This window comes from Somniosus microcephalus, chromosome 4 (assembly GCF_052327205.1).
Source record: "Somniosus microcephalus isolate GS21.2 chromosome 4, FLI_Smic_1.0, whole genome shotgun sequence".
Classification (NCBI taxonomy): Eukaryota; Metazoa; Chordata; class Chondrichthyes; order Squaliformes; family Somniosidae; genus Somniosus; species Somniosus microcephalus.
The window spans coordinates 11,130,818-11,152,991 of record NC_140990.1 but is presented as its reverse complement, the minus strand read 5'-3'; the positions used below and the strand labels follow the sequence as shown (position 1 = coordinate 11,152,991).

General features: G+C 48.5%; 1 protein-coding gene and 1 pseudogene across 3 annotated transcripts in view; both read left to right on the top strand.

The window, feature by feature from the left end:
- The window catches only part of LOC147118291 (uncharacterized), a 277,499-nt gene that overhangs the window by 234,800 nt on the left and 20,525 nt on the right, over window positions 1–22,174 (top strand). The gene's annotated exons all lie outside the window — the stretch shown is intronic.
- Window positions 2,724–20,479, top strand: LOC147118292 (uncharacterized; annotated as a pseudogene). The gene is made up of 2 exons (XR_015077896.1): window positions 2,724–3,065; window positions 18,708–20,479. The product of XR_015077896.1 is annotated as an uncharacterized LOC147118292 (transcript).

Below are 22,174 nucleotides of genomic sequence, written 5' to 3'. Positions count from 1 at the left end.
TATTTAAAAAGGGAGGGAGACGAAAGGTTGGAAACTATTGACCAGTTGGCCTAACATCTGTGGTTGGTAAAATGTTGGAGTCCATTATTAAGGAAGCAGTAACAGGACATTTGGATAAGCATAATTTAATCGGACAGAGTCAGCATGGTTTTATAAAGGGGAAGTCATGTTTGACAAATTTGCTCGAATTCTTTGAGGATGTAACAAACAGGGTGGATAAAGGAGAACCAGTGGATGTGGTGTATTTGGACTTCCAAAAGGCATTTGACAAGGTGCCACACAAGATTACTACGCAAGATAAAAAATCATGGGATTGGGGGTAATATACTGGCATGGGTGGAAGATTGGCTATCTAACAGAAAACAGAGAGTTGGGATAAATGGTTCATTCTCGGGTTGGCAATCAGTAACTAGTGGTGTTCCGCAGGGATCAGTGCTGGGACCCCAACTCTTTACAATCTATATTAACGATTTGGAGGAGGGGACCGAGTGCAACATATCCAAGTTTGCCGATGATACAAAGATGGGAGGAAAAGCAGTGAGTGAGGAGGACATAAAAAACCTGTAAAAGGACATAGACAGGCTAAGTGAGTGGGCAGAAATTTGGCAGATGGAATATAATGTTGGAAAGTGTGAGGTTATGCACCTTGGCAGAAAAAATCAAAGAGCAAGTTATTATCTAAATGGAGAGAAGCTGCAAAGTGCTACAGTACAAAGGGATCTGGGGGTCCTGGTGCATGAAACACAGGTTAGTATGCAGGTACAGCAGGTGATCAGGAACGCCAATGGAATCTTGGCTTTTATTGCAAGGGGGATGGAGTATAAAAGCAGGGAAGTCTTACTTCAGTTATACAGGGGACTGGTGAGGCCACACCTGGAATATTGCGTGCAGTTTTGGTTTCCATATTTAAGAAAAGATATACTTGCTCTCGAGGCAGTTCAGAGAAGGTTCACTCGGTTGATTCCGGAGATGAGGGGGTTGACTTATGAGGAAAGGTTGAGTAGGTTGGGCCTCTACTCATTGGAATTCAGAATAAAACAAAAGAGGTGACTCAACCGTGGCTAACAAGGGAAATTAGGGATAGCATAAGATCCAAGGAGAGGACATATCAATTGGCCAGAAAAAGCAGTAAACCTGAGGATCGGGAGGCTGCGGGGAGGATGTTTCCACTGATGGGTGAGACTAGAACTAGGGGGCATAATCTTAGAATAAGGGGCTGCTGTTTCAAAACTGAGATGAGGAGAAACTTCTTCACTCAGAGGGTGGTAAATCTATGGAATTTGCTACCTGAGATAGCTGTGGAAACTGCGACATTAAATAAATTTAAAACGGAGATAGACAGTTTCCTAACTGATAAGGGAATTAGGGGTTATGGGGAGCGGGCAGGGAAGTGGACGTGAGTCTAGGTTCGGATCAGCCATGATCCTATTGAATGGCGGAGCAGGCCCGAGGGGCCATATGGCCTACTTCTGCTCCTACTTCTTATGTTCTTTTTCTCTTCACATATCTATAAAAGCTTTTACAGTCAGTTTTTATGTTCCCTGCAAACATACTCTCATATTCTATTTTCCCCTTCTTAATTAATCTCTTTGTCCTCCTTTGTTGAATCCTAAACTGCTCCCAATCCTCAGGTTTACTGTTTTTACTGCCGAATTTATATGTCCTCTCCTTGGATCTTATGCTATCCCTAATTTCCCTTGTTAGCCACGGTTGAGTCACCTCTTTAGTTTTATTTTTATGCCAAACTGGGATGAACAAATTCTGTAGTTCATCCATGCGGTCTTTGAATGTTTGCCATTGCCTATCCACCGTCAACCCTTTGAGTGACATTCCCCAATCAATCCTACCCAACTCACTCCTCAGACCATCGTAGTTTCCTTTATTTAAATTTAGGACCCTCGTCTCTGAGTCAACAACTTGATTCTCCATCTTAATGAAGGATTCGATCATATTATGATAACTCCGACCCAAGGGGCCTCGTACAACAAGATTGCTAATTACAAGATTTCTTGTTACATAAGACCCAGTCTAAGATGGCCTGATCTCTGGTTGATTCCTCGACATATTGGTCCAGGAAACCATCCCGTAAACACTCAAGGAATTCCTCCTCCACAGTACGGTGGCATAGTGGTTAGCACTGTTGCCTCACAGCGCCAGGGACCCCGGTTCGAATCCGGCCTCGGGTGACTGTCTGTGTGGAGTTTGCACATTCTCCCCGTGTTTGCGTGGGTTTCCTCCGGGTGCTCCGGTTTCCTCCCACAGTCCAAAGATGTGCGGGTTAGGATGATTGGCTATGATAAATTGACCCTTAGTGTTAGGGGGATTAAATACGTGGGGTAACGGGGATAGGGCGCGATGGGCCGAAATGGCCTCTATCTGCACTGTGGGGATTTCTGTGATTTCTGTGAGTAGTGGACATGAGAGGGGGGGGAGGGAGTCCGTTTAAATGTGGAGGAGGTGGGTGTCCCTTTAAATGTGGCGGGGTGGGTGTCCCTTTAAATGTGGAGGTGGTGTGTGTCCCTTTAAATGTGGACGGGGTGGGTGTCCCTTTAAATGTGGAGAGGCGGGGCCGCGCATGCTCATTCGGCCCCACCACAGAACGAGGCTGCCAGTACGCCTGCGTGAGGGCTCTGGGGAGAAGATGGAAGTCGGCCCGGGAAAGAGGCGAAATCAGCGGCCGGGTAAAGTGTTGTGGAATCGATTTAAATCGAGGTGGGGGGGAAGCGGAGAACGAGATTATTAAGTAAAATACCAGAAAAAGCAAACCTGAGGGGCGGGCGTGACCTCCGTGGTCGCCGAATGGAGCGGATTGACCCACGCGGGGTGGCGGAGTGAGTCGGAGCAATGTGATTCTGACTGACGGGAGCGCTGACCAATAGGAAGAGGGCTGAGCTGGGAGAACTGAACTAGGCGGCCTGGTCCTCCAATCAATGGCGGCGCGGCTAGGGGGCAGGACCTTCCTCCCCGGCGCTGAGACTGGGGCCCGGTTGTGACGTCATCACAAGAGGAGGCCATTCAGAGAAGGGGCTGCGGCCGCTCAATCCACTCCGCTTGGTGCGGGGAGGGTGCGGTTTGTATTTTCTTTTTATTTATCTCCCCGCCCGCGCTTCTCTCCGCTATATATAAAAAAAAAACCCTGATAAAACTCACTTTCCGCCGGTGATCCGGACTCTTGCGGTTGCCCGGGCCGACCCAGAATCGGAGGCCCTGCGCAGGCGCGTTAGCGGCTCAACTTCGAGAGCGGGGCTTGGCGGCGCATGCGGAATAGGGGGAGGGAGCGGGGCCTGATCAGAGTGGGAGGATGATTGACAGGGGCCCTGGGGTTGTGCTGAGCATGCGCGGTGCGAGCCGGTCGCCTGTGGAGCAGGAGAGGGCGGGGCCATGGAGCGCATGCGCGGTGTCAGCTGCAACTTTCGAGTCACAAAGGGACCGAGTGTCTTCAAATCTCTCCCCATCGCTTCTAATTTCCTGTAAAACCAGTTTATAAAAGTAATCACTGAAAGTACATAGAAGATAGGACCCAGGCCCGATTGACGGGAGCTTCCGACCAATAGGGAGCGAGCGGGGCGGGGCTGGAGGAGCGAGCCGGCGGCGGGTCCTCCAACCAATCGGGGAGCCCGAGCGGCGGGACTTGCGCCGCCTCATTGGGACAGAGGAGGCTGACGGGAGATTTAATTTAAATGAATTTAATTTCCCGCCTGCTCCAACTGCTCACCCTGGAACGTCATGACGTCGCCGGCGTGCACTGACTGACGCAGCTCTCCACCAATGAGCGAGGGGAGGCGGAGCTTGGAGGACCGACCGAGGGGCTTTGGTCCTCCAACCAATCGCGGCGAGGGAGGAGGCGGGACCTGGGATCGGCCCGCCGCCATTTTGTAATGCGGCCTGGTCAGAATCTGTGATCCTGGGAAAGTTTATTTTTAATGTTCCTTTCCCATTTTACAGCTCAAACTAATTTTATTTTACAGAAGATACTTGTTTTAAACATATAAACATTGAAGATAGGAGCAGGAGTAGGCCATTCGGCCCTTCATAGAAGATAGGAGCAGGAGTAGGCCATTCGGCCCTTTGAGCCTGCTCCACCATTCAATGTGATCATGGTTGATCATCCAAATTCAGTACCCTGTCCCTGCCTTTTCCCCATATCCTTTGATCCCTTCAGCCTCAAGAAACATATCCAACTCTTTCTTGAATATATTTAATGAACTGGCCTCCACCGCCCTCTGTGGCAGAGAATTCCACAGGTTCACCACTCTCTGGGTGAAGAAATTCCTCCTCATTTCAGTCCTAAATGGCTTACCCCTTATCCTTAGACTATGACCCCTGGTTCCGGACTCCCCGGCCATCAGAAACATCCTTCCTGCATCTAGTCTGTCCAGACCTGACAGAATTTTATAGGTTTCAATGAGATCCCCTCTCAATCTTCTAAACTCCAGTGAGTACAAGCCCAATCGACACAATCTCTCCTCATACGTCATTCCTGCCATCCCAGGTATCAGCCTGGTGAATCTTCGCTGCACTCCCTCCATGGCAAGAACGTCCTTCCTCAGGTATGGTGACCAAAACTGCACACAATACTCAAGGTGCGGTCTCACCAAGGCCCTGTACAACTGTAGCAAGACATCCTTGTTCCTGTACTCGAACCCTCTCACTACGAAGGCCAACATACCATTTGCCTTCTTAACGCCTGCTGCACCTGCATGCTTACCTTCAGCGACTGGTGCACAAGGACACCCAGGTCTCTTTGCACTTCCCCTTCTCCCAATCTATTGCCATTCAAATAATAATCTGCCTTCCTGTTTTTGCCACCAAAGTGGATAACCTCACATTTATCCACATTATAGAGCATCTGCCATGCTTCTGCCCAATCACCCAACCTGTCCAAATCGTACTGGAGTTTCCCGACATCCTCCTCGCAGCTTATCCTCCCGCCCAGCTTTGAGTCGTCTGCAAATTTGGAGATATTACATCCAATTCCCTCGTCCAGATCATTAATATATATTGTGAACAGCTGGGGTCCTAGGACCGATCCTTGCGGTATCCCACTAGTCACTGCCTGCCACTCGGAAAACGACCCGTTTATTCCAACTCTTTGCTTTCTGTCCGCCAACCAGTTCTCTATCCAAGTCAATACCTTGCCCCCAATCCCATGTGCCTTAATTTTGCACGCTAATCTCTTGTGTGGGACCTTATTGAGCCTGCTCCGCCATTCAATGAGATCATGGCTGATCATAAAAAAAGCAGTTTGTTTTTAAATTGATGAAACAGAAACAAGAGGGTTTCCTCCGGGTGCCCCGGTTTCCTCCCACAGTCCAAAGATGTGCAGGTTAGGTTGATTGGCTATGATAAAATTGACCCTTAGTGTTAGGGGGATTAAATACATGGGGTTACGGGGATAGGGTAGGATATGTGTTGGTGTAGGAGTTACGGGGATCGGGTGGGATATGTGTCAGTGCAGGCTCGATGGGCCGAAATGGCCTCTATCTGCACTGTGGGGTTTCTGTGATTCTGTGAAGAAACCCTGTGGAGCAAATGTGAGTAAAAATATTTTTACTCCGAGTTAATTTTTTAAATATTAATTTACTGCGTTTTTAATTATTAATTTCAAGCACTTTAAGAGAAATATGGGAGTGGTGGGGGTTCACTTAAAGGGACAGGCGTTCTCTTTTTCTATGATTTTTTCATTAAAGGGACCGCGTCCCTGTGGATGACCGATTTTTAAAGGGACAGCGTCTCACTTTTTATTAATGTATATGTAAGAAACTGACATTTAAAGTAGGGCAAATCCCCTGCTCCCCTGAGTCCTTAGCGAGAAATCAGGTGCTGTTTGCACTCGCCCCCTCCCAATTTTCTGCCAAGGGACAGAAAGCAGAGAGTAGTGGTGAACGGTTGCTTTTCAGACTGGAGGGAGGTAAACAGTGATGTTCCCCAGGGGTCGGTATTAGGACCAATGTTCCCTCTTTTTTTGAGGTGCGTGGCCCCTTTAACGGGCTGCACGGCCCATTCAAATTTCCGCGCATGCGCGTTTATTCCATTTATAGGGTGGTGAGCCGGCTGCGCGGGACCTCCAGACCGCTGCGTGGCCGCGCAACTTAATGTGAACATTGATTCGGACCACTGCTTTGTTTGATATATATTAATGGCCTGGACTTGGGGATCCAGGGCAAAATTTCAAAATTTACAGATGACACGATACTCGGAAATGTAGCAAACAATGAGGATAGTAACAGACTTCAGGAGGATGTAGCCAGACTGGTGAAATGGGCAGAAATGTGGCAGATTAAATTTAATGTAGAGAAGTGTGATGTGATTCATTTTGGTAGGAAGAATGAGGAGAGGCAATATAAACTAAATGGTCCAGTTTTAAAGAGGGTGCAGGAACAGAGAGGCCTCGGGGTGTATGTACACAAATCTTAGAAGGTGGCAGGACAAGTTGAGAAGGCTGTTAAAAAAGCATTCAGGATCCTTGAATTTATTAATAGAGGAATAGAGTACAAAAGCAAGCAGGTTACCCTAAGCCTTTATAAAACACTGGCTAGGCTTCCGCTGGGCACCACACTTTAGGAAGGATGTCAAGGCCTTGGAGAGGGTGCAGAAGAAATTTACTAGAATGGGACCAGGGATGAGGGACTTGAGTTACGTGGAGAGACGGGAGAAGCTGGGGTTGTTCTCCTCGGAGCAAAGAAGATTAAGAGGAGATTTGATAGAGTTGTTCAAAATCAGGATGGATTTTGAGAGAGTAAATAAGGAGAAACCGTTTCCAATGGCTGAAGGGACAGAAACCAGATTTAAGGCGATTGGCAAAAGAACCAGAGGTGACACGAGGAAACAGATTTTTACACCAAGTTGTTGTGATCTGGAATGCGCTGCCTGAAAGGGCGGTGGAAGCAGATTCAATATTATAATTCAAAAGAGATTGAGGTAAATACTTGAAGGGAAAACATTTACAAGGCTTTGGGGAAAGAGCAGGGTGAGTGGGATTAATTGGATCGCTCTTTCAAAGAGCCGGCACAGGCACGATGGGCCGAATGGCCTCCTTCTGTGCTGTATCATTCTATGATGCTATTCTACACAGACACACACACATACAGTCAGACAGACACACAGACACAGATACTCACTAAAATACAGTCAGACACACACATGTTTTCTGCATTAACTTTTATTATTAATTTCAAAGACTTTAAGAAAAAGGTGGGAGTGGTGTGTGGACGGCTCTTAAAGGGACAGGGACACTTCTTTTCAATGTGATTTTCATTAAAGGGACCGAGTCCTTCCTTGCCTGTGGAGGACCAATTTTAAAAGGACAGCGTCTCGAAATCAGGTGCTGTCTGCGTGTGAACCACCTCCTCCCAATTTCCTGCCAAGCGATCCCTGCGGGCACCACTCCACTCTAGGAGTGGCTCCTAGAATCAGACAGCACAGAAGGAGGCCATTCAGCCCATCGTGCCTGTGCCGGCTCTTTGAAAGAGCTCTCCATTTAGTCCCACTCCCCTGCTCTGTCCCCATAGCCCTGAAAATTTTTCCCCTTCAAGTATTTATCCAATTCCCCAGTGAACGTTATTATTGACTCTGCTTCCACCGCCCTTTCAGGCAGCGCATTCCAGATCACAACAACTCGCTGCGTCAATAAAATTCTCCTCACCTCGCCTCTGGTTCTTCTGTCAATGACCTTATATCTGTGTCCTCTGGTTACCGACCCTCCTGCCACTGGAAACAGTTTCTCCTTATAAGCTACAGCTATACAAAGCCCTGGTTAGACCCCAGAGAGTGACAGAGTCATAACGACACAACAGGAGGCCATTCGGCCCATCGAGTCCATGCCGTCTCTCTGTATACAATCCAGTCAGTCCCATTCCCCCGCTCTATCCCCGTAGCCCTGCAAGTTTATTTCCCTCAAGTGCCTATCCAGTCTCCCCTTGAAAACATTGAGTGTCTCCGCTTCCACCACTTCCGTCGGCAGCGAGTTCCAGGTCCTCACCATTCGCTGCGTACAAAAGTTCCCCCCCCCCCCCCCCCCCCCCCCACCGCCGTATCTCTTGCCCAAAACCTTAAATCTGTGTCCCCTAGTCCTTGTACCATCAACTCGTGGGCACAGCCTTTCCCCGTCTAGCCTATCCAAACCCGTCATAATCTTGTACACCTCTATCAAATCAGCCCTCAACCTCCTTTGCTCTAATGAAAACAAATCCAGCTTCTCCAACCTGTCCTTGTAGTTAAGAGCCCCCATCCCCGGAACCATTCTGAGAAATCTCCTCTGCACCCTCTCAAGGGCCTTCACATCCTTCCTAAAGTGTGGTGACCAGAACTGGACGCAATACTCCAGTTGTGGCCTAACCAGCGCTTTATAAAGGTTCAGCATAACTTCTCTACTTTTGTATTCAATACCTCTATTTATGAAGCCCAAGATCCCATATGCTTTGTTAACCACTCTCTCAATATGTCCCACCACCTTCAGGGACCTACGCACAGTAACTCCCAGGAACTCCCTGGAACACTGTGTACAATTCTGGGCACCGCACCTCAGAAAGGATATACTGGCCTTGGAAGGAGTGCAGCACAGATTGACCAGAATGTTACCCGGGCTCCAAGGATTAGATTATGAGGGAGAGGTTACATAAACTAGGCTTGTGTTCCCTGGAATCTAGAAGGTTAAGGAGTGATTGAGGATTTTCGGATTTTGAAAGGAATTGGTAAAGTAGATAGAGAGAAACTTTTTCCGCCGGTGGGGCAGTCGAGGACAAGGGGACATCATCTTAAAATCAGAGCCAGGCCATTCAGGAGAGAAGTTGGGAAACACTTCTTCACACAAAGGGTGGTAGAAGTGTGGAACCCTTTCCCACAGAAAGCAGTCGATGCCAGCTCAATTAATCATTTAAAATCCGAGAGCGATAGATTTTTGCTAGACAAGGGAGCAAACGGATATGGAGCCAAGGCAGGTGGGTGGAGTTAAGACACAGATCAGCCATGATCTCACTGAATGGCGGAACAGGCTGGAGGGGCTGAATGGCCTCCTCCTGTTCCCATGCTCCTATTTACTCTATCAAAACCCTTCATGTTTTGAACACCTCCATTAAATCTCCGCTGCACCTTCTCTGCTCCAAGGAAAACAATCCCAGCTTCTCCAGTCTCTCCACGTAACTGAAATCCTCTGTGTATTTGTCGTGGGGCAGCAGGCTATAGCAAACAGCTTTCTTAAGAACATAAGAAATAGGAGCAGGAGCAGGCCATTCGGCCCTTTGACCCTGTTCCACCATTCAATAAGATCATGGCTGATCTTCTACCTCATCTCCACCTTCCCGCCCAATCCCCATATCCCTTGATTCCCCATGAGTCCAAAAATCTATCGATCTCAGCCTTGATTATACTCAATGACTGAGCCTCCACAGCCCTCTGGGGCAGAGAATTCCAAAGATTCACCACCCTCTGAGTGAAGAAATTTCTCCTCATCTCAGTCCTAAATGGCCGACCCCTTATTCTGAGACTGTGACCCCTGGTTCTAGACTCCCCAGCCAGGGGAAACAGTCTCCCAGCATCTACCCTGTCGAGCCCTGTAAGAATTGTAGATGTTTCAATGACATCACCTCTCATTCTTCAAAATTCATGGGAATATAGGCCCAGTCTACTCAATCTCTCCTCATAGGACAATCCCCCCATCCCAGGAATCAGTCTGGTGAACCTTTGTTGCACTCCCTCTAAGGCAAGTATATCCGTCCTTAGGTAAGGAGACCAAGACTGTACACAATACTCCAGGCCCTATATAATTGCGGTAAGACTTCTTTACTCTTATACTCCAATCCTCTTGTAATAAAGACTAACATACCATTTGCTTTCCTAATTGCTTGCTGCACCTGCGTGTTAAGATGAGAAATGATAAAGGCAAGAAGTCACTTGTGGGAGTGGTGTACAGGCCCCCTAACAGTAACCACACGGTAGGATGGAGTATAAAGGAAAACAAAACGGGAGCTTGTCAGAAAGGTATGGCTATAATCATGGGGGATTTTAATCTACATATAGACTGGAAAAATCAGATGGGCAAAGGTAGCCTAGATGAGGAGTTCATAGAATCTTTTTGGGATAGTTTCTTAGAACAGCACGTCCTGGAGCCAACCAGAGAGCAGGCTATTCTAGACCTGGTATTGTGCAATGAGATAGGATTAATTAATGACTTCATAGTGAAGGCGCCCCTAGGTAGCAGCGATCATAATATGATTGAATTTTACATTCAGTTTGAGGGAGAGAAGAGTGGGTCCAAGACTAGTATTTTAAACTTAAATAAGGGCAATTATGAGGGCATGAAAGCAGAGCTAGCTAAAGTGAACAGGCAAATTAGGTTAAGGGAGAGGTCAATAGAGTTGCAGTGGCAGACATTTAAGGGGATATTTCAGAATACACAGAATATATACATTCCAACGAGAAAGAAAAATTCCAAGGGGAGGACCCACCATCCGTGGTTAACTAAGAAAGTTAAAGATAGCATCAAACTTAGAGAAAGTATATAATTGTGCAAAGATGGCTGGCAGGTCAGAAGATTGGACAGAATATAAAAAACAGCAAAGAATGACTAAAAGATTAATAAGGAGAGAAAAATGAGAGTCCCAGAGAAAGCTAGCTAGAAATATAAACACAGTTAATAAGATTTTCTATAGATATTTAAAAAAGAAAAGAGTTGACAAAGTGAGCATTGGTCCTATAGAAAGTGAGTCTGGAGAATTAATAATGGAAAATAAGGAGATGGCAGTTGAATTGAACAGTTATTTTGCATCGGTCTTCACTATAGAGGATTCAAGTAACATCCCAGAAATAGCTGTAAATCAGGAAATGGAAGGGAGGGAGGAACGCAAGAAAATTACAATCACCAGGGAAGTGGTACTGAGCAAATTGTTGGAGCTGTGGGCTGACAAGTCCCCGGGGCCTGATGGACTTCATCCTAGGGTCTTAAAAGAAGTGGCTAGTGAGATAGTTGATGCATTGGTTTTAATTTGCCAAAATTCCCTAGATTCGGGGAAGGTTCCATTAGATTGGAAAATAGCGAATGTAACTCCTTTATTCAAAAAGGGAGGGAGACAGAAAGCAGGAAACTACAGGCCAGTTAGCTTAACATCTGTCATCGGGAAGATGTTAGAAGCTATTATTGAAGACGTTATAGCAGGGCACTTGGAAAAGTTCACTGTAATCAAGCGGAGTCAACATGGTTTTGTGAAAGGGAAATCATGTTTAACCAATTTATTGGCGTTCTTTGAGGAAGTAACATATGCTGTGGATAAAGGGGAACTGGTGGATGTACTGTACTTAGATTTCCAGAAGGCATTTGATGAAGTGCCACATCAAAGGTTACTGCGGAAAATAAAAGCTCATGGTTTAGGGAGTAACATATTGGCATGGATAGAAGATTGGCTAGCTAATAGGAAACAGAGAGTAGGCATAAATGGGTCATTTTCTGGTTGACAAGATGTAACGAGTGGTGTGCCACAGGGATCAGTGCTGGGACCTCAACTTTTTACAATATATATGTAACCCCTTCACGGTTCTCTAGATATATGTGAGATGTGGTCTCTGTTGTAGACAGTATTCTATAGTCCAGTAAGGAGATCACTACTACAATGGCTTAATTCTAATTATCTTACTTTATAGTTTTAACGTCAGACAGTATAAGAAGATTACAGGTCAATGAACTAAATTAGACATTTGCATACATTAGAATGCATCTAGACATAATAAACATACATTCTCCATTTACATGGATTCAAAGGAGAATCTATCCCTGTGTCCAAATTCGAGTGCACTCTTTCGTTGGCGCGCTTAGGTTGGAGCTCATGGTATGTATAATGTCTGCAAGACTTACGACTCCGAACCCCTTCGTTGAATTCTCTTCACGATCACTGAATCCCACTTTGAATTCTGGATGCAGAGCTACTAATACGAAGGGCGGCGGCCGAGTTTGGAAACCCGGGACGGGATGCGGCAGCCATTTGCCTCCTGAGCCCTCTTTTCAGAGCTCCTGCCCTCTTCCAGTCGCTCCCTTTTTCCCGCTCGAAAACCCCGACTCCACCCCTTCCTCCTGGGGTTTCTGCCTGGAGACTGCGCAGCCTGACTGTCTGCAACAGTTGATACTGGTGCAGAATTATGGAAAGTCTGCTCTTAGTCACATTGTGTCCTTAAAAGTTCTTGCCGTGCCTTCACATGGGCAACTTTAACCCAGGGATTTATAACAATGATAATACAGTGTCTAAGTTCAAGATTGATAACCATACTTAGCGTACATAACATTTCCAGTGGGTATTACATATATAAATGACTTGGATGGAGGGACCGAAGGCATGGTTGCTAAATTTGCTGATGACACAAAGATAGGTAGGAAAGTAAATTGTGAAGAGGACATAAGGAGGCTACAAAGGGATATAGATCAGTTAATTGAGTGGGCAAAGATCTGTCAAATGGAGTATAATGTGGGAAAATGTGAAGTTGTCCATTTTGGCAGGAAGAATAAAAAAGAAGCATATTATCTAAATGGTGAGAGATCGCAGAGCTCTGAGATGCAGAGGGATCTGGGTGTCCTAATGCATGAATCGCAAAAGGTTAGTATTCAGGTACAACAAGTAATCAGGAAAGCTAATAGAATGTTATTGTTTATTGCGAGGGAAACTGAATACAAAAGTAGGGAGGTTATGCTTCAGTTATACAGGGCATTGGTGAGACCACATTTGGAGTACTGTGTACAGTATTGGTCTCCTTATTTAAGGAAGGATGTAAATGTGTTGGAAGCAGTTCAGAGAAGGTTTACTAGACTAATACCTGGAATGGGCGGGTTGTCTTATGAGGAAAGGTTGGACAGGCTAGGCTTGTATCTGCTGGAGTTTAGAAGAGTAAGAGGTGACTTGATTGAAACATATAAGATCCTGAGGGGTTTGGACAGGGTGGATGTGGAGAGGATGTTTCCTCTTGTGGGAGTGATGCGCTATCAATTACTCATAAAAGACGGAGAGTTAGGAGAGTAACTAAAGGCTTTTATTAGCAAAGAACAGAGCATGCCTCTCGTGGATGACTGGGTTCCAAGAAGGCAGGGGGCTGCAGGGCAATCACCTTTATACCTGGGCCTGTGGGTGGAGCCAGGGGCGGAGCCAGCAGAGACATGCTGAGGCATGCATAGGTACAACAGTGTGCAACAACAACAACGGTGAACAACAATAACAGTGGTTTACCACATTCACCCCTTGTTTAAAATTGAGTCCGGCGGGGTGAAGTGTACTAAAGGTTCGTGTAAGTAAGTCTATCAGGTGGCCTTGTATGCCGTCCTGATCGTCGTGGTGGCGGCGGTGATGGTGCAGCATCCAACGTTGAATCTGGCGTCTCATTGATTGGTTGGGTGGTCAATGACGGGTCCTGGGGCTGCGGCATGCCGTCTAGCGGGGTTGGGTTGTGGGTAGTGGTGGATGGCAATGGTAGTGTTTCAGGGGCACCCGAAGGTGCGAGATCTCGTGTGGGGACTGTGTCCTCCCGCCCGTCCGGGTACACCACGTAAGCGTACTGAGGGTTGGCATGGAGGAGGCTCACCCTCTCGACCAGGGGGTCCGTCTTATGGGACCTCGCGTGCTTCCACAGTAGGACGGGTCCTGGAGAAGTCAGCCATGTCGGTAACGAGATCCCCGATGTGGACTTCCTGGGGAAGGAGAACGTTCTCTCGTGAGGGGTAGCATTGGTGGCTGTACAGAGCAGTGACCGAATGGAATGGAGCGCCGCAGGGAGGACTTCCTGCCAGCGAGAGGTCGGAAGGCCCTTAGATTTCAAGTTTAAAAGGACTGCCTTCCAGACCGTTGCATTCTCCCTTTCCACCTGGCCATTCCCCCGGGGATTGTAGCTGGTGGTCCTGCTTGTAGCAATACCTCTCGAGAGCAGGTACTGCCGAAGTTCGTCGCTCATAAAGAATGAGCCCCTGTCGCTATGAATATAGCTAGGGAAACCGAACAAGGCGAAGAGGTCATTCAGACATTTAATGACCGTGGTACTGGTCATGTCTGAGCAAGGGATGGGAAACGGGAGTACTCGTCAATTATGTTGAGGAAGTACACATTGCGATCGGAGGAGGGGAGGGGCCCTTTAAAATTGACGCTCAGCCGTTCAAAGGGGCGCGTGGCTTTGATCAGGCTTGCTCTGTCTGGCCTATAAAAATGCGGTTTGCACTCGGCACAGATTTGGCAGTTCCTGGTCATGGTCCTGACCTCCTCGATGGAGTAGGGCAGGTTACGGGATTTGATGAAGTGAAAAAACCTGGTGACCCCCGGGTGGCAGAGGTCATTGTGGAGGGTCTTCAGTCTATCGACCTGCGCGTTGGCGCATGTACCACGTGATAGTTCATCTGGGGGCTCATTGAGTTTCCCGGGCCGGTACAAGATATCTTAATTGTAGGTGGAGAGTTTGATTCTCCACCTCAAGATCTTGTCGTTCTTGATTTTGCCCCTCTGCTTATTATTAAACATAAAAGCTACTGAACGCTGGTCAGTGAGCGGGGTAAATCGTTTTCCGGCCAGGTAATGCCTCCAATGTCGCACAGCTTCCACAATGGCCTGGGCCTCCTTTTCGACAGAGGAGTGTCGAATCTCGGGGCCCTGGGGGATCCTTGAGAAAAAGGCCACGGGTCTCCCCGCCTGGTTAAGGGTTGCAGCTCGGGCAAAGTCGGATGCGTCGCTCTCCACTTGGAAAGTGATGGACTCGTCCACTGCGTGCATCGTGGCCCTCGCAATATCTCTTTTTATGAGAGTGAAGGCTGCACAGGCCTCTGCTGCCATGGGGAAGGAGGTGGACTTGATGAGGGGTCTGGCTTTGTCCGCATAGTTGGGCACCCACTGAGCATGGTACGAGAAAAACCCTAGGCATCTCTTCAGTGCTTTTTGGCAGTGGGGGAGGGGGAGCTCCATAAGGGGGCGCATCCTGTCGGGGTCGGGGCCAATGACTCCGTTCTCCACTACACAGCCGAGAATGGCAAGGCGCTTGGTACGAAACATACATTTGTCCTTGTTGTATGTTAGGTTCAGCCGCTGGGCCGTACGGAGGAATTTCTCTAGATTAACATCATGGTCCTGCTGGTCGCAGCCGCAGATGGTGACGTTGTCTAGATAGGGGAAAGTGGCCTGGAGCGCGTTCTGGTCAACCATCCAGTCCATCTCCCGTTGGAAGACTGAAATCCCGTTGGTGACGCCGAAGGGAACTCTGAGGAAGTGGTAGAGACGGCCGTCAGCTTCAAAAGCTGTGTACTGGCGGTCCTCAGCCCTGATGGGGAGCTGGTGGTATGCCGACTTCAGATCAATCATCGAGAACACCCGGTATTGTGCTATCTGATTGACCATGTCAGATATGCGGGGGAGTGGGTATGCATCTAGCTGGGTGTAGCGATTGATCGTCTGGCTGTAGTCAATAACTAGGCGCTGTTTTTCGCCAGTCTTCACTACCACCACTTGTGCTCGCCACGGGCTGGTGCTACTTTCAATAATCCCTTCCTTCAGGAGTCTCGCTACCTCGGATTTAATGAAGCTCCTATCCCCGGCACTAACGCCTGCTTTTGGTAGCGATGGGCTTACAGTCGCGGGTGAGGTTAGCGAACAAGGAGTGGGGGGGGACTTTAAGGGTGGAGAGGCTGCAAATGGTGCGCGGCGGGCGATTTAAAAGCTGCTAGCTGCAGACTGTGAGTGGGGGGAGGGGTCCGTCGTATGCTAATGTGACACTCTTAAGGTGGCTCTGAAAATCCAACCCCAGTAGAACGGCAGCGCAGAGATGGGGCAGGACCAGGAGTTTAAAATGTTTGTATTCTGTGCCCCTTACTGAAGGGGTAACGACACAGTAGCCACCGACGTCCGCTGACTGGGCTTTGGAAGCCAAAGAGATCCGATGGCGCGTCGGCAGGACCGGGAGAGAGTAACTGCGCACCGTGTCGGGGTGGATAAAGCTCTCCGTGCTCCCGCTGTCAAAAAGGCAGGTAGTGGCGCGGCTGTTTACCGTAATGTCCATCATGGACCTGGACAGTTGATGAGGGAGAGATTGGTCCAGCGTCACGGAGGCCAGCGTATGGTCGAGCAAGTCGATGTGGTCGTCAGATGAGGCGGTGGTTGAGTCCGAGTCCCCCGTGGTTGAAGTTGGAGACCTCCAAGATGGCGGCGCCCATGATCCCAATCCCCACGCGGCTGGGGGAGCCCAAGATGGCGGACAAGATGGCTGCCCCCACGGTTCACACGCGGCGCTGCTGGCGTTAGCGGTTTTACCTTTGCAGGCGCTGACATAGTGTCCTTTCTTCCCGCAGCCGGAGCAGGTAGCGTTTCTCGCCGGGCAGCGTGCTCTGGGGTGTTTTGCCTGGCCACAAAAATAACATTTCTGTGCCTTGGACATCGCAGCAGCAGTTGAAGGTGGCGGTCCCATGACCCAAGGTTGTGGCGTCCACGTTGCGGAGCGGTTAGGGGAGAAGGCGTCCATATTCCTGTGGGCCACGTCGAGCGAGAGCGCGAGGGACACTGCCTTTCTCAGGTCCATTTCTCCCTTTTCCAACAGTCTCTGCCGGGAGTAGTCAGACCTTAGGCCCGCAACGAAAGCATCTCGGATCAGTCCCTCCGTGTGTGCTGCGGCTGATACTTCTTTGCAATCGCAGCCTCGGCCGAGTATCCGTAGTGCCCGTAGGAAGGCCTCCACCGATTCCCCGGGCTGCTGTCTGCGGGATCTTAAGAGGTGCCTGGCATAGACCGTATTTACCGGGCGTGCGTATTGCCCTTTTAGCAGATCGATAGTCATCGCGTCCTGGAATATTGTATAAACTTGGTGGCTCACCTTTGAGGCCAGGATTTCCAGCTTGTTTTCGTCCAGGGTCACGGTTGAGGCTTGCAGGTAGGCCTTGAAGCAACGCAGCCAATGCGCGAATTTGGTAGCCGAACCCGATTCTTGGGGGTCTAGGTCCAGGCATGTTGGTCTGAGGGCTCGCAGCAGCTCCTGCTGCCGACATTTTGTTTTTGCTAATAAAATTGATGCGCTATCAATTACTCATAAAAGACGGAGAGTTAGGAGAGTAACTAAAGGCTTTTATTAGCAAAGAACAGAGCATGCCTCTCGTGGTTGACTGGGTTCCAAGAAGGCAGGGGGCTGCAGGGCAATCACCTTTATGCCTGAGCCTGTGGGTGGAGCCAGGGGCGGAGACATGCTGAGGCATGCATAGGTACAACAGTGTGCAACAACAACAACAACGGTGAACAACAATAACAGTGGTTTACCACAGGAGAATCTGGAACTCGGGGTCACTGTTTAAAAATAAGGCATCGCCCATTTAAGACCGAGATGAGGAGAAATTTTTTCTCAGACGGTTGTGAGTATTTCGAACTCTTTTCCTCAGAGGCCGGTGGAAGCAGAGTCTTTGAATATTTTTAATGCAGAGGTAGATAGATTCTTGATAAGCAATGGGGTGAAAGGTTATCGGGGGTAGGCAGGAATGTGGAGTAATCAGATCAGCCATGATCTTATTGAATGGCAGAGCAGGCTCAAGGAGTCGAATGGCCTACTCCTGCTCCTAATTCGTATGTTCGTATGTAACCTGTGCAGCAGCTGGGGCCTGAAAATCAGCTTCACTGCCCCTGGGCTGGGAAAGGGGGACATGAGGCAACATTCTCCCTCTGCCCTCACCCCTGCCCCTCCCTCCCGGAACCACGATAGGGTTCCCCTTGTCCTCACCTTTCACCCCACCAGCCTCCACATTCAACGGATCATCCTCCGGCATTTCCGCTACCTCCAAAGTGATCCCACCAGCAAACGTATCTTCCCCTCCCCTCCCCTTTCAGCATTCCGCAGGGACCGCTCTCTCCGAGACACCCTAGTCCACTCCTCTATCACCCCAAACAGCCCTTCCCCTTCGCCTGGCACCTTCCCGTGCAAGCGGAGGAGATGTAACACCTGCCCCTATACCTCCCCCCTCCCCACTGTCCAGGGCCCCAAACACCCCTTCCAGGTGAAACAGCGATTTACTTGTACTTCTCGCAATCTAGTATACTGTATTCGCTGCTCACGATGCGGTCTCCTCTACATTGGGGAGACCAAACGCAGATTGGGTGACCGCTTTGCGGAACACCTCCGTTCAGTCCGTAAGGGTGACCCCGAGCTTCCGGTCGCCTGTCATTTCAATTCACTGCTCCATTCCCACTCGGACCTCACCGTCCTTGGCCTCTTGTACTGTTCCACGGAAGCTCAACGTAAACTCGAGGAACAGCACCTCATCTTCCGATTAGGCACTCTGCAGCCTTCCGGTCTCAATATCGAGTTCAACAATTTCAGATCATAACCTCGGCCCCCATTTCATTTTCACTTATATTTTTCCACTCCTTTCCTTCCCCCCCCCCCTTTCCTTTTGTTTCTCTCTCACACCTGGCAGCTATCTTTTGCCCTGCCAGTACACTTTACACCTAATCACAGCCTATTACCATCTCGTCTAACTTCTAATCTCTTTTACTTCTTTTGGTTCTTTTATTCTTTTGTCCGATCGCAGCCCTGCCTTCGATCTAGTTCCTTTTCTCTCCAGTTTTGAAGAAGGGTCAAACCCGAAACGTCAACTCAAATTTCTCTCCACGGATGTTGCCTGACTTGCTGAGTTTTTCCAGCATTTTCTGTTGTTATTTCGGATTTCCAACATCTGCAGTATTTTGCTATCGTTCTCCCTCTTACCCCTTTCTAAACTCCTTTTGCAGGGTTTTAGAAGTGGAGCATTTACAGACAGGAAGCTCAGACCAAACATCAGTTCAAGATCAGACAGAGTCACTCGATTCATCAGGACCTGATTCAATCGCTCCCCCAATCTGCTGGCACACCAGCGAGTTCACACTGATGAGAGACCTTTTAAATGGTCTGAGTGTGGGAGGTCCCAGGACCTGAAGAGACACCAGCTGGAGAGAGCAGGAGAGATTATGTTCACCTGCTCAGTGTGTGGGAAGGGATTCAGTCGGTCCTCTAATCTGCTGGCACACCAGCGAGTTCACACTGAGGAGAGGCTGGTGAAACATTCCAACTGTGGGAAAAGCTTTAAAAGGTCCCAGGAGCTGAAGGGACACCAGCTGGAGAGAGCAGGAAAGAGGCCATTCACCTGCTCCGTGTGTGGGAAGGGATTCACTTCGTCATCCAACCTGCTGAGTCACCAGCAAGTTCACACTGATGAGAGACCATTTAAGTGTTCTGACTGGGAAGAGCTTTAAAAGCTCTCGGGATCTGAAAGAACACCAGCGAGTTCACACTGGGGAGCGGCTGTTCGCCTGCTCAGTGTGTGGGCAGGGATTCGCTCTGTCCTCGAGACTGCTGACACACCAACAAGTTCACACTGGGGAGAGGCCGTTCACCTGCTCCGTGTGTGGGAAGGGATTCACTTCGTCATCCAACCTGCTGAGACACCAGCAAGTTCACACTGATGAGACTATTTAAGTGTTCTGACTGTGGGAAGAGCTTTAAACGCTCTGGACATTTGACGGCACACCAGGTTGTTCACACTGGGGAGCGGCTGATCACCTGCTCCATGTGTGGGCAGGGATTCACTCTGTCCTTGAGACTGCTGGAACACCAACAAGTTCACAGCGGGGAGAGGCCGTTCACCTGCTCCGTGTGTGGGAAGGGATTCACTCGGTCATCCCACCTGCTGACACACCAGCGAGTTCACACTGTTCTGTAGCTGGGGCGACCTGAACATGGAATGGATGAATGTTTCAGAAATTCTTGGACTGCTGTTTAATCTTTAAGACTGTTGTGCTGATGATTCCCTTCGATTGACTGTTCATGGTGTTACATAGAATGTACAGCACAGAAACAGGCCATTCGGCCCAACTGGTCCATGCCAGTGTTTATGCTCCACACCCACCCTACTTCAATTAACCCGATCAACACATCCTCCCATTCCTTTCTCCCTTGTGTGGCTTTCTCATAAATCCATCTATGCTGTTCACCTCAACTACTCCCTGTGGTAGCGAGTTCCCCATTCTCACCACTCTCTGGGTAAAGAAATTTCTCCTGAATTCCTTACTTGATCTATCAGAGACTATTTTATATTGATGGCCCCTTTAAATATGATTAGATTCTGTTAAGCTGACCAGTATATTGTACTTTGTCTTTTTCTGATGAATGAAACATTACTGAGCCCCTGTACCCGTGTTATGGGATGAAGTGCCAGACAAGTGAAGGCACAACGTCTGGGTGTGAATCTAATAATAACCTCATGGACCGTATAGGTGTGATAACCAGACGGGCTTGTGGTTATAGTCTGGTCACAGATGGACTAAATTCCCTGAATTAGCAGGAGTTCAGGAGGCGGTCAACAGACGGGTCCAAACAATCCCATTTCCTGAGCGGTAACCAAGCTTGTGTATAAGAACAGGCCACTTAAGCCGTTGTCAGTTGGAACAGACTCGAGAAGATTGCGCGTGAATCCACTGTACTTCTATTCTCCAGATTGAGGGAATTATCACCTGATCTGTGTTATGCAGCGCTCTTAATAAAGCCTGGAGAGACAATTTGTGTTTTTGTGAGCTTGATTATCTGGTGTCCGAAACCCTGGGACTCCTGATCATTAGAGTCAACCTATGTGTGGAAAGGGATTCCCTGGTGTATCCCACCCGCTGACACACCAGAGTGTCCACAGTGTGACTGCGGTGGGTCGATTCCACTGTTTCCGATGCCTTTAATCACATCCAGGACTGAACCATTCAGGCAACTGGGGCTTGTTAATGTTAAAAGCCCCCAATAACTGGGCTGGATTTAAAGATTATTCCCTGTTCTCTGTGCCCGTGTGCAGAGAGAAGCTGATGTTATAGAATCATAGAACACAGTGGGATGCCTTTCGGCCCATCGTGCTGCTGCTGGCTCTCTGAAAGAGTGATGCAATTAGTCCCACTGCCCTGCAAATTTCTGCCTTTAGTATATATCCAATTCCCTTTTGAAAGTTACTATTGAATCTGCTTCCACCTCCCATTCAGGCAGTGCATTCCAGATCATCACAATTCGCTGTGTAAAAAAAAAAGTCTCCTCATTTCCTCTCTAGATTCTTTTGCCAATGATCTGAAATCTGTGTCCTCTCGTTACCGACCCTCCTGCCAGTGACAACAGCTTCACCTTGTTTGCTCGATCAAAACCCCTCATAATTTTGAGCACCTTGATCAGAGCTCCACTTAACCGTCTCTGCTCCAAGTTATATTGCCATTGTTTTGTGAATTTTTGCTGTGATCGAGGTGCTGGATGTCCGTGCCTGGGGAATGGGACATTCTATCCTCGTGAGCACCGAGTGTCAGCATCCAGCAATCTCTGGTCAGGGACTGTCTTTTTAAACTGCCTCACCTGAGCTTTTTGACTCCCTGATTTCATTATTAAACATTTCAGAGTTTTTGCAGAGTGACCAAGGCTGAACAGATAAATATGAGGTATTACATTTTGGTAGGAAGAATGGGGAGGTCACTTATCACTTGGAGGGTGCGACTCGAGGTGGGGTAGAGCAGCAAAGGGATCTCGGAGTACAAATACACAAATTACTAAAAGTTGCGACACAGGTTAGCAAGGCCATAAAAAACCAAGCCAAGCACGAGGTTTGATTTCTAGAGGGATTGAATTGAAAAGTAGTGAAGTTATGCTAAACCTGTATCGAACCTTGGTTAGACCACACTTAGAGTACTGCGTACAGTTCTGGTCGCCATATTATAAAAAGGATATAGAGGCACTGGAGAGGGTGCAGAGAAGATTTACAAGGATGATACCAGAAATGCGAGGGTATACATATCAGGAAAGGATGAACAGGCTGGGTCTCTTTTCTCTTGAAAAAAGAAGGCTGAGGGGTGACCTAATAGAGGGCTTTAAAATTATGAAAAATGTTGATCGAGTGGATCCAGAGAGAATTCGCTGCTCACGATGTGGTCTCCTCTACATTGCTGAGTCCAAACCCAGATTGGGTGACCGCTTTGTGGAACACCTCCATTCAGTCCGTAAGGGTGACCCCGAGCTTCCGGTCGCCTGTCGTTTTAATTCACCGCCCCATTCCCACACAGACCTCACCGTCCTCGGGCTCTTGCATTGTTCCACGGAAACCCAGCGTAAGCTCGAGGAACAGCACCTCATCTTCCGATCAGGCACGTTACAGCCTTCCGGACTCAATATCGAGTTCAACAATTTCAGATCATAACCTCGGCCC